Below are 14,555 nucleotides of genomic sequence, written 5' to 3'. Positions count from 1 at the left end.
CAATCTCGGATATTCTTGCTTCAGCCGCCCAAACCACTGTCGGCGGTACCACCTGGTACCGCCTCCCTATTGGGGAACGTAGCAATAATTCAAAATTTTCCTACGTGTCACCAAGATCAATTTAGGAGATACTAGCAACGAGAGAGAGGGAGTGCATCTGCATACCCTTGAAGATCGCTAAGCGGAAGTGTTGCAAGAACGCGGTTGGAGTCGTACACGTAGCGATTTAGATCGCGGCCGAATCCGATCTAAGGACCGAACAACGGTGCCTCCGCGTTCAACACACGTGCAGCCCGGTGACGTCTCCCACGCCTTGATCCAGCAAGGAGGAGGGAGAGGTTGAGGAAGAAGATCCAATAGCAGCACGACGGCGTGGTGGTGATGGAGTGGCAGTTCCCCGGCAGGGCTTCGCCAAGCTCACGCAGAGGAGGAGAGGTGTTGGGGAGGGGAGGGGCTGCGCCTTGGATGTCGTGTTGCAGCCCTCCCCTCGCCCCTCAATTTATAGGGAGAAGGGGGAAGGGGGCCGGCCCCTCAAGATGAGATCTAGAGGGGGGTGGCAGCCAAGGGGGAGGGGGCTTGCCCCCCAAGCAAGGGTGGCGCCCCCCTTTAGGGTTCCCCCTAAACCCTAGGTGCATGGGCCCTAGGGTGGGATGGCGCCCAGCCCACTAGGGGCTGGTTCCCTTCCACCTATAGCCCATAACGCTCTCCGGGGCAGGTGGACCCCGGAACCCCTCCGGTGGTCCCGGTATAATACCGGCATACCCCCGAATATTTCCGGTGACCGTATGATGACTTACCTTATATAAATCTTCACCTTCGGACTATTCCGAAACTCCTCGTGACGTGCGGGATCTCATCCGGGACTCCGAACAACATTCGGTAATCACATACAAATCTTCCTAATAACCCTAGCGTCATCGAACCTTAAGTGTGTAGACCCTACGGGTTCAGGAACCATGCAGACATGACCGAGACAACTCTCCGGCCAATAACCAACAGCGGGATCTGGATACCCATGTTGGCTCCCACATGTTCCACGATGATCTCATCGGATGAACCACGATGTCGAGGATTCATGCAATCCCGTATACAATTCGCTTTGTCAATCGGTACGTTACTTGCCCGAGATTCGATCGTCGGTATCCCAATACCTTGTTCAATCTCGTTACCGGCAAGTCACTTTACTCGATCCATAATGCATGATCCCTTGACCAACTATTTAGTCACAATGAGCTCATTATGATGATGCATTACCGAGTGGGCCCAGAGATACCTCTCTGTCATATGGAGTGACAAATCCCAGTCTCGATTCGTGCCAACCGAACAGAAACTTTCGGAGATACCTGTAATGCACCTTTATAGCCACCCAGTTACGTTGTGACATTTGGTGCACCCAAAGCTTCCTACGGTATCCGGGAGTTCCACAATCTCATGGTCTAAGGAAATGATACTTGACATTAGAAAAGCTTTAGCAAACGAACTACACGATCTAGTGCTACGCTTAAGATTGGGTCTTGTCCATCACATCATTCTCCTAATGATGTGATCCCGTTATCAATGACATCCAATGTCCATGGTCAGGAAACCATGACCATCTATTGATCAACGAGCTAGTCAACTAGAGGCTTACTAGGGACATGTTGTGGTCTATGTATTCACACATGTATTACGGTTTCCAGTTAATACAATTATAGCATGAACAATAGACAATTATCATGAACAAGGAAACACAATAATAACCATTTTATTACTGCCTCTAGGGCATATTTCCAACAGTCTCCCACTTACACTAGAGTCAATAATTTAGTTCACATCACTATGTGATTGTAATGAATCCAACACCCATGGGGTATGTTCATATCTTGCTTATGAGAGAGGTTTATCTGTCAATGGGTCTAAACCTTTCAGATCCATGTGTGCTTTACAAATCTCTATGTCATCTTGTAGATGCAGCTACAATGCGCTAGTTGGAGCTATTCCAAATAACTACTCTACTATACGAATCCGGTTTACTACTCAGAGTCATCTGGATTAGTGTCAAAGATTGCATCGACGTAACCCTTTACGACGAACTCTTTTACCACCTCCGTAATCGAGAAAATTCCTTAGTACACTAGTTACTAAGGATAAGTTTGACTGCTGTCATGTGATCCATTCCTGGATCACTCTTATACCCCTTGACTGACTCATGGCAAGGCACACTTCAGGTGCGGTACACAACATAGCATACTGTAGAGCCTATGTCTAAAGCAAAGGGGACGACCTTTGTCCTTTCTCTCTCTTCTGCGGTGGTTAGGTCTTGAGCCTTACTCAATGCTCACACCTTGTAACACAGCCAAAAACTTTGCTGATCTATTTTGAACTCCTTCAGAATCTTGTCATGGTATGTATTCATTTGAAAGTACTATTAAGCATTTTTTATCTATCCTTATAGATCTTGATGCTCAATGTTCAAGTATCTTAATCCAGGTTTTCCATTGAAAAACACTTTTCAAATAACCCTGTATGCTTTCCAAAAATTCTACATCATTTCTGATCAACAATATGTTAACAACATATATCATCAAAAATTCTATAGTGCTCCCACTCACTTCTTTGGAAATACAAGTTTCTCATAAACTTTGTATAAACCCAAAATCTTTGATCATCTCATCAAAGCATGCATTCCAACCACGAGATGCTTACTCCAGTCCTTAGAAGGATTGCTGGAGCATTGCATACTTGTTAGCATCTTTCAGGATTGACAAAACCTTCTGGTTGTATCACATACAACCTTTCCTCAAGAAAAACATCGAGGAAACAACGTTTTGACATCCTATCTGCAAGATTTCATAAATAATGCAGTAACTGCTAACATAATTCCAATAGACTCTTAGCATCGCTACGAGTGAGAAAGTCTCATCATAGTCAGCTCCTTGAACTTGTCAGAAAACATCTTAACGACAAGTCGAGCTTTCTTAATGGTGACACTTGCCATCATTGTCTGTCTTCCTTTTAAAATCCATCTGCACCCAACAGCCTTACGACCATCAAGTAGTTCTTCCAAAGTCTATACCTTGTTTTTTTATACATGGATCCTCTCTCGGATTTTATGGCCTCGAGACATTCGTCGGAATCCGGGCCCACCATCGCTTCTCCATAGCTCATAGGTTCATTGTTGTCTAGCAACAGGACTTCCAAGATAGTATTATGTACCACTCTAATGTAGTACGCATCCTTGTCGACCTATGAGGTTTGGTAGTGACTTGATCCGAAGTTTCATGATTACTATCATAAGCTTCCACTTCAATTGGTGTAGGTGCCATAGGAACAACTTCCTGTGCCCTTCTACACACTAGTTGAAGTGACGGTTCAATAACCTCATCAAGTCTCCATCATCCTCCCACTCAATTCTTTCAAGAGAAACTTTTCCTTGAGAAAGGACCCATTTCTACAAACAATCACTTTTGCTTCCGGATCTGAAATAGGAGGTATACCCAACTGCTTTGGGTATTCTATGAAGATGCATTTATCCGCTTTGGGTTCGAGCTTATCAGCCTGAAACTTTTTCACATAAGCGTCGCAGCCCCAAACTTTTAAGAAACGACAGCTTAGGGTTTTTTAAACCATAGTTCATACGGTGTCATCTCAATGGAATTGCGTGGTGCCCTATTTAAAGTGAATGCGGTTGTCTCTAATGCCTAACCCATAAACGATAGTGGTAATTCGATAAGAAACATCATGGTATGCCCCATATCCAATAGGGTGCAGGTATGATGTTTGGACACACCATAACAATATGGTATTCCAGGCGGTATTAGTTGTGAAACAATTTCCACAATGTCTTAATTGTGTGCCAAACTCGTAACTCAGATATTCATCTCTATGATCATATCATAGACATTTTATCCTCTTGTCATGATGATCTTCAACTTCACTCCAAAATTACTTAAACCTTTCAATAATTCAGACTTGTTTTTCATCAAGTAAATATACTCAGCATCTACTCAAATCATCTGTGAAGTAAGAACATAACGATATCCACTGCGTGCCTCGGCACTCACTAGACTGCACACATCAAAATGTATTACTTCCAACAAGTTGCTTTCTTGTTCCATCTCACTGAGAATGAGGCCTTTTAGTCATCTTTCCCATGTGGTATGATTTGCATGTCTCAAGTGATTCAAAATCAAGTGAGTCCAAATGATCCATCTGTATGGAGTTTCTTCATGCATATATACCAATGGACATGGTTCGCATGTCTCAATCTTTTCAAAAATGAGTGAGTTCAAAGATCCATCAACATGGAGCTTCTTCATGTGTTTTATACCAACATGACTCAAATGGCAGTGCCACAAGTATGTGGTACTATCATTACTATCTTATATCTTTTGGCATGAACATGTGTATCACTACGATCGAGATTCAATAAACCATTCATTTTAGGTGCAAGACCATTGAAGGTATTATTCAAATAAACAGAGTAACCATTATTCTCCTTAAATGAATAACCGTATTGCGATAAACATAATCCGATCATGTCTATGCTCAACGCAAACACCAAATAACAATTATTTAGGTTTAACACCAATCTCGATGGTAGAGGGAGCATGCGATGCTTTATCACATCAACCTTGGAAACACTTCCAACACATATCATCATCTCACCTTCAGCTAGTCTCCGTTTATTCCGTAGCCTTGTATTTCGAGTTACTAACACTTAGCAACTGAACCGGTATTTTAATACCCTAGTGCTACTAGGAGTACTAGTATAGTACACATTATAATGTATATCCAACATACTTCTGTCGACCTTGCCAGCCTTCTCATCAACCGAGTATCTAGGGTAGTTCTGATTCAGTGACAGTTCCCCTTATTTCAGAAGCACTTAGTCTCGGGTTTGGGTTCAACCTTGGGTTTCTTCACTAGAGCAGCAACTGATTTGCCGTTTCATGAAGTATCCCTTTCTTTCTCTTGCCCTTCTTGAAACTAGTGGTTTTACTAACCATCAACAATTGATGCTCCTATTTGATTTCTACTTTCGCGGTGTCGCGAATAGCTCAAGGATAATCATATCTATGCCTGATATGTTATAGTTCATCACGAAGCTCTAATAGCTTGGTGGTAGTGACTATGGAGAACCATCACTATCTCATCTGGAAGATTAACTCCCACTCGATTCAAGTGATTGTAGTACTCAGACAATCTGAGCACATGCTCAACGATTGAGCTTTTCTCCCTTAGTTTGCAGGCTTAAGAAACTTGTCAGAGGTCTCATACCTCTTCACGTGGGCACTAGTCTGAAATCCCAATTTCATTCTTTGGAACATCTCATATGTTTTGCGACGTTTCAAAAAACGTCTTTGGTGCCACAATTCTAAACCGTTAGCATTACGCACTGAACTATCACGTAGTCATCAAAACGTGTATGTCAGATGTTTCCCAACATCTACAGACGACGCTCGAGGTTCAGCACACCGAGCGGTGCATTAAGGAAATAAGCCTTCTGCGCAGCAATGAGGATAATCCTCAGTTGACGAACCCAGTCCGCATAATTTCTACTATCAACTTTCAACTAAATTTTCTCTAGGAACATATCTTAAACAGTAGAACTAAAGTGCAAGCTATGACATAATTTGCAAAGACCTTTTGACTATGTTCATGATAATTAAGTTCATCTGATTATTTAATGAACTCCCACTTAGATAGAAATCCCTCTAGTCATCTAAGTGATACATGATCCGAGTCAACTAGGCCGTGTCCGATCATCACGTGAGACGGACTAGTCATCATCGGTGAACATCTTCATGTTGATCGTATCTACTATACGACTCATGTTCGACCTTTCGGTCACTTGTGTTCCGAGGCCATGTATGTACATGCTAGGCTCGTCAAGTCAACCTAAGTGTTTCGCATGGGTAAATCGGGCTTACACCCGTTGTATGTGAACGTTAGAATCTATCACACCCGATCATCACGCGGTGCTTCAAAACAACGAACCTTCGCAACGGTGCACAGTTAGGGGGAACACCTTCTTGAAATTTTAGCGAGGGATCACCTTATTTATGCCACCGTCGTTCTAAAGAAATAAGATGTAAACATGACAAACATCACATGAAAATCATAAAGTGACATGATATGGCCAATATCATCTTGCACCTTTTGATCTCCATCTTCGAGGCGCGGCATGAACACCATCGTCCCCGGCATGACACCATGATCTCCATCATCATGATCTCCATCATCGTGTCTTCATGAAGTTGCCTCGCCAACTATTACTTCTACTACTATGGCTAACGGTTAGCAATAAAGTAAAGTAATTACATGGTGTTTTCATTGACACGCATGTCATAAATAAATTATGACAACTCCTATGGCTCCTGCCAGTTGTCATACTCATCGACATGCAAGTCGTGATTCCTATTACAAGAACATGATCAATCTCATACATCACATATATCATTCATCACATCTTTTTGGCCATATCACATCACATAGCAAACCCTGCAAAAACAAGTTAGATGTCCTCTAATTGTTGTTGCATGTTTTACGTGGCTGCTATGGGTTTCTAGCAAGAACGTTTCTTACCTACACAAAACCACAACGGTGATATGCCAATTGCTATTTACCCTTCATAAGGACCCTTTTCATCGAATCCGATCCGACTAAAGTGGGAGAGACAGACACCCGCCAGCCACCTTATGCATCAAGTGCATGTCAGTCGGTGGAACCAGTCTCACATAAGCATACGTGTAAGGTCGGTCCGGGCCGCTTCATCCCACAATGTCGCCGGATCAAGATAAGACTACTAATGGTAAGCAAATTGAACAAATCATCGCCCACAACTGCTTTGTGTTCTACTCGTGCATAGAATCTACGCATAGACCTATCCCATGATGCCACTATTGGGGAACTTAGCAATAATTCAAAAAACTTCTACGTGTCACCAAGATCAATCTAGGAGATACTAGCAACAAGAGCGAGGGAGTCAATCTTCATGCCCTTGAAGATCGCTAAGCGAAAGCGTTTCAAGAATGAGGTTGGAGGAGTCGTACACGTAGCTATTCAGATCGCGGCCAAATCCGATCTAAGCAACGAACAATGGTGCCTCCACATTCAACACACGTGCAACCCGGTGACGTCTCCCATGCCTTGATCCAGCAAGGAGGAGGGAGAGGTTGAGGAAGAAGCTCCAACAGTAGCACGACGGCGTGCTGGTGATGGAGTGGCAGTTCTCCAGCAGGGCTTCACCAAGCTCACGCGAAGGAGGAGAGGTGTTGGGGAGGGGAGGAGCTACGCCTTGGATGTCGTGTTGCAGCCCTCCCCTCACCCCTCTATTTATAGGGAGAAGGGGGAAGGGGGCCGGCCCCTCTGGATGAGATCTAGAGGGGTGGCGGCAGCCAAGGGGGAGGGGGCTTGCCCCCCAAGCAAGGGTGGCGCCCCCTTTAGGGTTCCCCCCAAAACCTAAGCGCATGGGCCCTAGGGTGGGATGGCGCCCAGACCACTAGGGGCTGGTTCCCTTCCACCTACAGCCCATAAGGCCCTCCGGGGCAGGTGGACCCTCCCGGTGGACCCCCGGAACCCCTTCGGTGGTCCCGGTACAATACCGGCATACCCCCGAATATTTCCGGTGACCGTATGATGCTTCCCATATATAAATCTTCACCTCCGGACTATTCCGGAACTCCTCGTGACGTCCGAGATCTCATCTGGAACTCCGAACAACATTCGGTAATCACATACAAATCTTCCTAATAACCCAAGCGTCATCGAACCTTAAGTGTGTAGACCCTACGGGTTCGGGAACCATGCAGACATGACTGAGACAACTCTCCGGCCAATAACCAACAGCGGGATCTGGATACCCATGTTGGCTCCCACATGTTCCACGATGATCTCATCGGATGAACCACGATGTCGAGGATTCAAGCAATCCCGTATACAATTCCCTTTGTCAATCAGTATGTTACTTGCCCAAGATTCGATCATTGGTATCCCAATACCTCGTTCAATCTCGTTACTGGCAAGTCACTTTACTCGTTCCATAATGTATGATCCCATGACAAACTACTTAGTCATAATGAGCTCATTATGATGATGCATTACCGAGTAGTCCCAGAGATACCTCTCCGTCATACGGAGTGACAAATCCCAGTCTCAATTTGTGCCAACCCAACAGACACTTTCGGAGATACCTGTAATGCACCTTTATAGCCACGCAGTTACGTTGTGACGTTTGGTGCACCCAAATCATTCCTACGGTATCCGGGAGTTGCACAATCTCATCGTCTAAGGAAATGATACTTGACATGAGAAAAGCTTTAGCAAACGAACTACACGATCTAGTGCTACGCTTAAGATTGGGTCTTGTCCATCACATCATTCTCCTAATGATGTGATCCCGTTATCAATGACATCCATTGTCCATGGTCAGGAAACCATGACCATCTATTGATCAATGAGCTAGTCAACTAGAGGCTTACTAGGGACATGTTGTTGTCTATGTATGCACATATGTATTACGGTTTCCAGTTAATACAATTATAGCATGAACAATAGACAATTATTATGAACAAGGAAACACAAAAATAACCATTTTAATATTGCCTCTAGGGCATATTTCCAACAGTCTCCCACTTGCACTAGAGTCAATAATCAAATTCACATCCATGGGGTATGTTCATATCTTGCTTCTGAGAGAGGTTTATCTATCAATGGGTCTGAACCTGTCAGATCCATGTGTGCTTTACAAATCTCTATGTCATCTTGTAGATGCAGCTACCACGCGCTACTTGGAGCTATTCCAAATAACTGCTCTACTATATGAATCCGGTTTACTACTCAGAGTCATCCGGGTTAGTGTCAAAGTTTGCATTGGCGTATCCCTTTACGACGAACTCTTTTACCACCTCCATAATCGAGAAAATTCCTTAGTCCACTAGTTACTAAGGATAAGTTCGACCGCTGTCATGTGATCCATTCTAGTTAATACAATTATAGAATGAACAATAGACAATTATCATGAACAAGGAAACACAATAATAACCATTTTATTATTGCCTCTAGGGCATATTTCCAACACTCCCGTGGCTGGCTGGGCTGCCGCGCAGGCTTCACCGGCCCACACTACTCCGACACGTTGACTAAGCCATTCCTCTACTCAACAACACCTCTTGTTCTTCACCGGCGATGGCAGCCTCACACTGCAGTCGAACTAGTGAACCCTCATACTCCCCTCCGTGTGGGCATCCACTGTTGTGTGTTCGCCGGCTCCGGGTCGTTCCCGTTGTAATATTTGTAGCACCCACGATGCGGCTATATCTCCCACATGTCGGAGCATGACTTAGAGGCATAACCGCATACTAGGCATGTTGCAAGAGGGGTAATCTTTACACATCCCATGTACTGAATAATAAAGGGATAAAGAGTTGGCTTACAATCGCCACTTCAAACAATACATAAATATAGCATACATCATCCAGAATACAATCAAGGTCCAACTACAGTACCAAAATAAAGAAAGACAACCCCAAATGCTAGATCCCCGATCGCCCCAACTGGGCTCCTCTACTGATCGTCTTGAAAGGAAACATAGTAACGTCCCGAATCCTCATCGAACTCCCACTTGAGTTCGGTCGCATCCCCTGCACTAGCATCATCGGCACCTGCATCTGTTTTTGGAGGAATCTATGAGTCACGGGGACTCAGCAATCTCACACCCGCGAGATCAAGACTATTTAAGCTTATGGGTAGGGAAGGTAGTGAGGTGGAGTTACAGCAAGCACTGGCATATATGGTGGCTAACTTACGCAAATGAGAGCGAGAAGAGAAGCAAAGCACGGTCGTGAACTAGAAGTGATCAAGAAGTGATCCTAAAACTACTTACGTTCAAGCATAACACAATAACCGTGTTCACCTCCCGGACTCCGCCGAGAAGGGACCATCACGGCTACACACGCGGTTGATGCATTTTAATTAAGTTAAGTTTCAAGTTTTCTCCAATCGGATATTAACAAATTCCCATCTGCCCATAACCGCGGGCAAGGCTTTCGAAAGTTCAAAACCCTGCAGGGGTGTCCCAACTTAGCCCATCACAAGCTCTCACGGTCAACGAAGGATATTCCTTCTCCCAGGAAGACCCGGTCAGACTCGGAATCCCGGTTACAAGACATTTCGACAATGGTAAAACAAGACCAGAAAACCACCCGATGCGCCGACATCCCGATAGGAGATGCACATATCTCGTTCTCAGGGGGACACCGGATAAGCTAAGTCTAAAAGTACCAACATATCCCAAGTTGCCAAGGGACGGTCCCGCACGGTGCTCTGGTTCGGACCAACACTTAGACAAGCACTGGCCCGGGCGGGTTAAAATAAAGATGACCATTGAGTCTGCAGAACCCAAGGGAAGGTGATAGGTTGTTAGGAAAATGTAAAACCAAGGTTGGGCCTTGCTGGAGGAGTTTTATTCAAAGCGAACTGTCAAGGGGTTCCCATAACACCCAACCGCGTAAGGAACGCAAAATCAAGGAACATAACACCGGTATGATGGAAACTATGGCGGCTAGAGTGGAACAAAACACCAGGCATAAGGACGAGCCTTCCACCCTTTACCAAGTATATAGGTGCATTAAAGTAAACAAGATATAATAATGATATCCCAACAATATCCATGTTCTAACAAGGAACAAACTTCATCTCCACCTACAACTAGCAACGCTATAAGAGGGGCTGAGCAAAGCGGTAACATAGCCAAACAACGGTTTGCTAGGAAAGGTGGGTTAGAGGCTTGTCATGGCAGTATGGGAGGCATGATATAGCAAGTGGTAGGCATCGCACCATAGCAATAGAGCGAGCAACAAGCAAGCCAAGATAGAAGTGATTTCGAGGGTATGGTCATCTTGCCTAAAATCCCGCAAGGAAGAAGAATGAGTCCATGAAGAAGACAAGCGGACATAGTTGAACGAATCCTAACAACTCCAGAAAGAAACCAAAGCTAACGCGAGAAGAAACCCGGAAAGAAGCAAACAACATAGTAAACAACCATCACATAAGCATGGCATGATGCGCAAACAAGTATGATGCATGTCCGATTTAATGAAACATGGCATGGCAAAGTGCACAAGCAAAACTACAAGATAAGTGGAGCTCAATATGCAACGAGTTGCATCTTGATGAAATGCCACATGACTTATTTAGTTCGATCTCGTTTATGTACCCAACAATATTAAATGTTGATTAACATGGCAAGAGGTGAAGCATATGAAAACTACCTATCTAGACAAGTTTAAATGAGGCCAGAACAACAAACAACAATTCCGGAAAATCCCCATGTGCATATATTAGATTTGGTACTGGTATTCCCTAAAGCATATTTTAGAGTTGTTAAACATGCAAGATGATGCCACCATGTTAAACTAGGCATTTTTCTACCCCATTATATATAAAGTTTGTTATGTTTGGAGCTACGGTTATTTAGTTATGAAATAAAGCATTTTAACATGGCATATGAGCAAAACAATGCAAACAACAAGTTTAAACATTTTAAACATAGATGAAAGTTGCAAATTATTAAACTACATAAAATTCTAAGCATTTTACATATAAAGTTTGTTTTAATCCGATGCACGGTTTCAGAGTTATTAAATGTATGAACAAGGAGGACTTTTCTATAAAACTGCAGTCTCATGGATAAAAGGAAAAACTGTCCAGGAAAAAATCATGTGTTGGGCCAAATCTGGCGGCCCAACAGTGCTGGGGGAGCTCGGGTGCTGTCTCACCGATGGGCCGAGGCCCGGTCGAAATCAGAGGAGGCCCGGCTCTGGCTTACGGCCCAGGAGGCTGGCCACGCTGGCGCTGGGCTTCGCGCGGTCGACGCTGAGGTCAGTGTGCGTCTGGACGAGCGGGCGATGCAGAGGACAACCGCGGCGGTGGCAGAAGATCTCCGGCGAGCAAATCACCGGTGGGGTTCGCGAAGGACGAGGACAAATGGATCCACATCAGATCTGGTGAGGGAACCGGTTCCCGGCGGTGGGAGGCAGATTTGACGCGGTGGAGCTCGAGGACGTCCATGGCGGTGGCAGAAGATCTCCTTGCTGCTGCACAGGAGACAGAGAGTGAGGTGAGGGAGAGGGAGGACGATGGGGAAGGAGAGAGAGGCGGGTCTGGCCTGCTGGATCCGGCACTCTCGGGCGACTCCGGTGGCCTGTCGGCCGGTGCGGGGCTGGATGGAGAGAGAGGCTTGGCCTCCTCCCGTGGCTGCGGGCATAGTGGTGCGAAGCGGCAGCGCATGGGCCTGGGCGGGCCTCGGATGGGCTTCGCGGGCTGCGGCGGCTGGGAGGTGGAGGAGGAGGCGCCAAGTGGCGGTGGCACTATGGAGGGGTGCAGAAAACGAGGGGTGATGTCTAGGGTTTCCAAAATTGGAGGAGGGAGTATCCATTTATAGGAATCGACAAGGAGAGGGGGGTTTTAGTCCATTTTCAGACCATCGGATCGTGATCGGATGGCCCCGGGCCGAGGGGGGAGTAGGTGGGGTTTGTGGGCTGTGTAGGAGGGTTAGGGTGAGAGGAGAGGGGAGAGATGCAGTCCGGCACGGTTTCTAGAGACCGAAAACGTCCGACAAAAAGACCGGCTACTATTGCCGCTATATTTATCCGTTGGGGCATCAAACGAACTCCTAATGCGATGAAATTTGACATGCGACCTACCTACAGCATAAAAATACCGCATGCCAACTTCCAACCCATTCCGTGAATATTTTCTGGCCACTTATAAAATACTATTTCGGACATGCCGCGGGTGCGTGCAAGTGTGGACGGTCTCAGAATGGACGACGGAAAGAACTGGGAGACCCGGACGGATGCAAGTTTTGAAAACAAGATGATGCAATGCACATGATGACATGACAAGATGCAACACGCAAGCGAATGACATGGCAACGTCAGCGAATAACTGAAAGACACCTGGCGCAACGGTCTCGGGGCGTCACAGTAATACTCGCCATCGTTCACTGCGTTGGTTCTCTTGGCGCGGAGTGGTGAACTTTGTCAACAAACAACAATCATGGGGGACAGAGATCCAGTGCTTTGCCCATAGTAAGGCATGGCATAACTGGCGGCCAACCGGCCGTTGGATCAGGGGGCGGCTCAGATGAGGCATGTACGTGGATTGGTGAAGTAAATATGCCCTAGAGGCAATACTAAAGTTGTTATTTATATTTCCTTATATCATGATAAGTGTTTATTATTCATCTAGAATTGTATTAGCCGGAAAATTAGTACATGTGTGAATACATAGACAAACAGAATGTCCCTTGTATGCCTCTACTTGAGTAGCTCGTTAATCAAAGATGGTTAAGTTTCCTAACCATAGACATGTGTTGTCATTTGATGAACGGGATCACATCATTAGAGAATGATGTGATGGACATGACCCATCCGTTGGCTTAGCATAAATGATCGTTTAGGTTTATTGCTATTGCTTTCATCATGACTTATACATGTTCCTATGACTATGAGATTATGCAACTCCCGAATACCATAGGAACACCTTGTGTGCTATCAAACGTCACAACGTAACTGGGTGACTATAAAGATGCTCTACAGGTGTCTCCGATGGTGTTAGTTGAGTTGGCATAGAGCGAGATTAGGATTTGTCACTCCATGTATCAGAGAGGTATCTCTGGGCCCTCTCGGTAATGATCATCACTACAAGCCTTGCAAGCAATGTGACTAATGAGTTAGTTGTGGGATGATGCACTACAGAACGAGTAAAGAGACTTGTCGGTAACAAGATTGAACTAGGTACGATGATACCGACGATCGAATCTCGGGCAAGTAACATACCGATGACAAAGGGAACAACGTATGTTGTTATGTGGTTTGACTGATAAAGATCTTCGTAAGATATGTAGGAGCCAATATGAGCATCCAGGTTCCGCTATTGGTTATTGTCACACCCTAGCTGGTTCATGCATTAGAGTGTTGCATCATGTCTACTTTTACAGAAACTTGAAATGGGGATGACAGAACCCCCAGCACCCCCCTGGAAACAACTAGGGTTTACTAAAATTATTTTCAATGAACCCAAAATGCCCTTCACAAAATGTTCATCATTTCTGGATTGGGTTAAAACCCCTCGCAAAAATGGTGCACTTTTTTCTAGGACATTCTGGATTTTTTGAATTAAATCATAAGTATTTTAATTTGCGCATTTAAATTCTATAAAATATTTTAAATGCCCAAATAATTCTGGATTTATGTGAGGGCTGTTAGGAATAATCCCAACAGAGCCCACAATTATTTTCAGGATTTTAGCAAGTGCCTAAGTATTTTTAATAAAGCCCTAAAGTTACAAAAAATAGAAAAAGAAAACAAACAGGAAAGAGAGGAAGAGAAAGCTTACCTGGCGCCCACCCAGCAGGCCCACCTGCCGGCCCAGCCCAGCCAACGCTCCAGCGAGCTGCTTGGCTTGGCCAGGCAGGCAGCTGCTCGACGCCAGCACCAGCGCGTGCCACGCAACTGCCCGCTGCCGTGCTTCCTCCTGTCGCAGCTCTGCTGGCCTGGACGACCTCCACG

Source organism: Triticum dicoccoides, chromosome 6A (genome assembly GCF_002162155.2).
Source record: "Triticum dicoccoides isolate Atlit2015 ecotype Zavitan chromosome 6A, WEW_v2.0, whole genome shotgun sequence".
NCBI classification, from domain to species: Eukaryota; Viridiplantae; Streptophyta; class Magnoliopsida; order Poales; family Poaceae; genus Triticum; species Triticum dicoccoides.
This window is presented reverse-complemented; position numbering follows the sequence as displayed.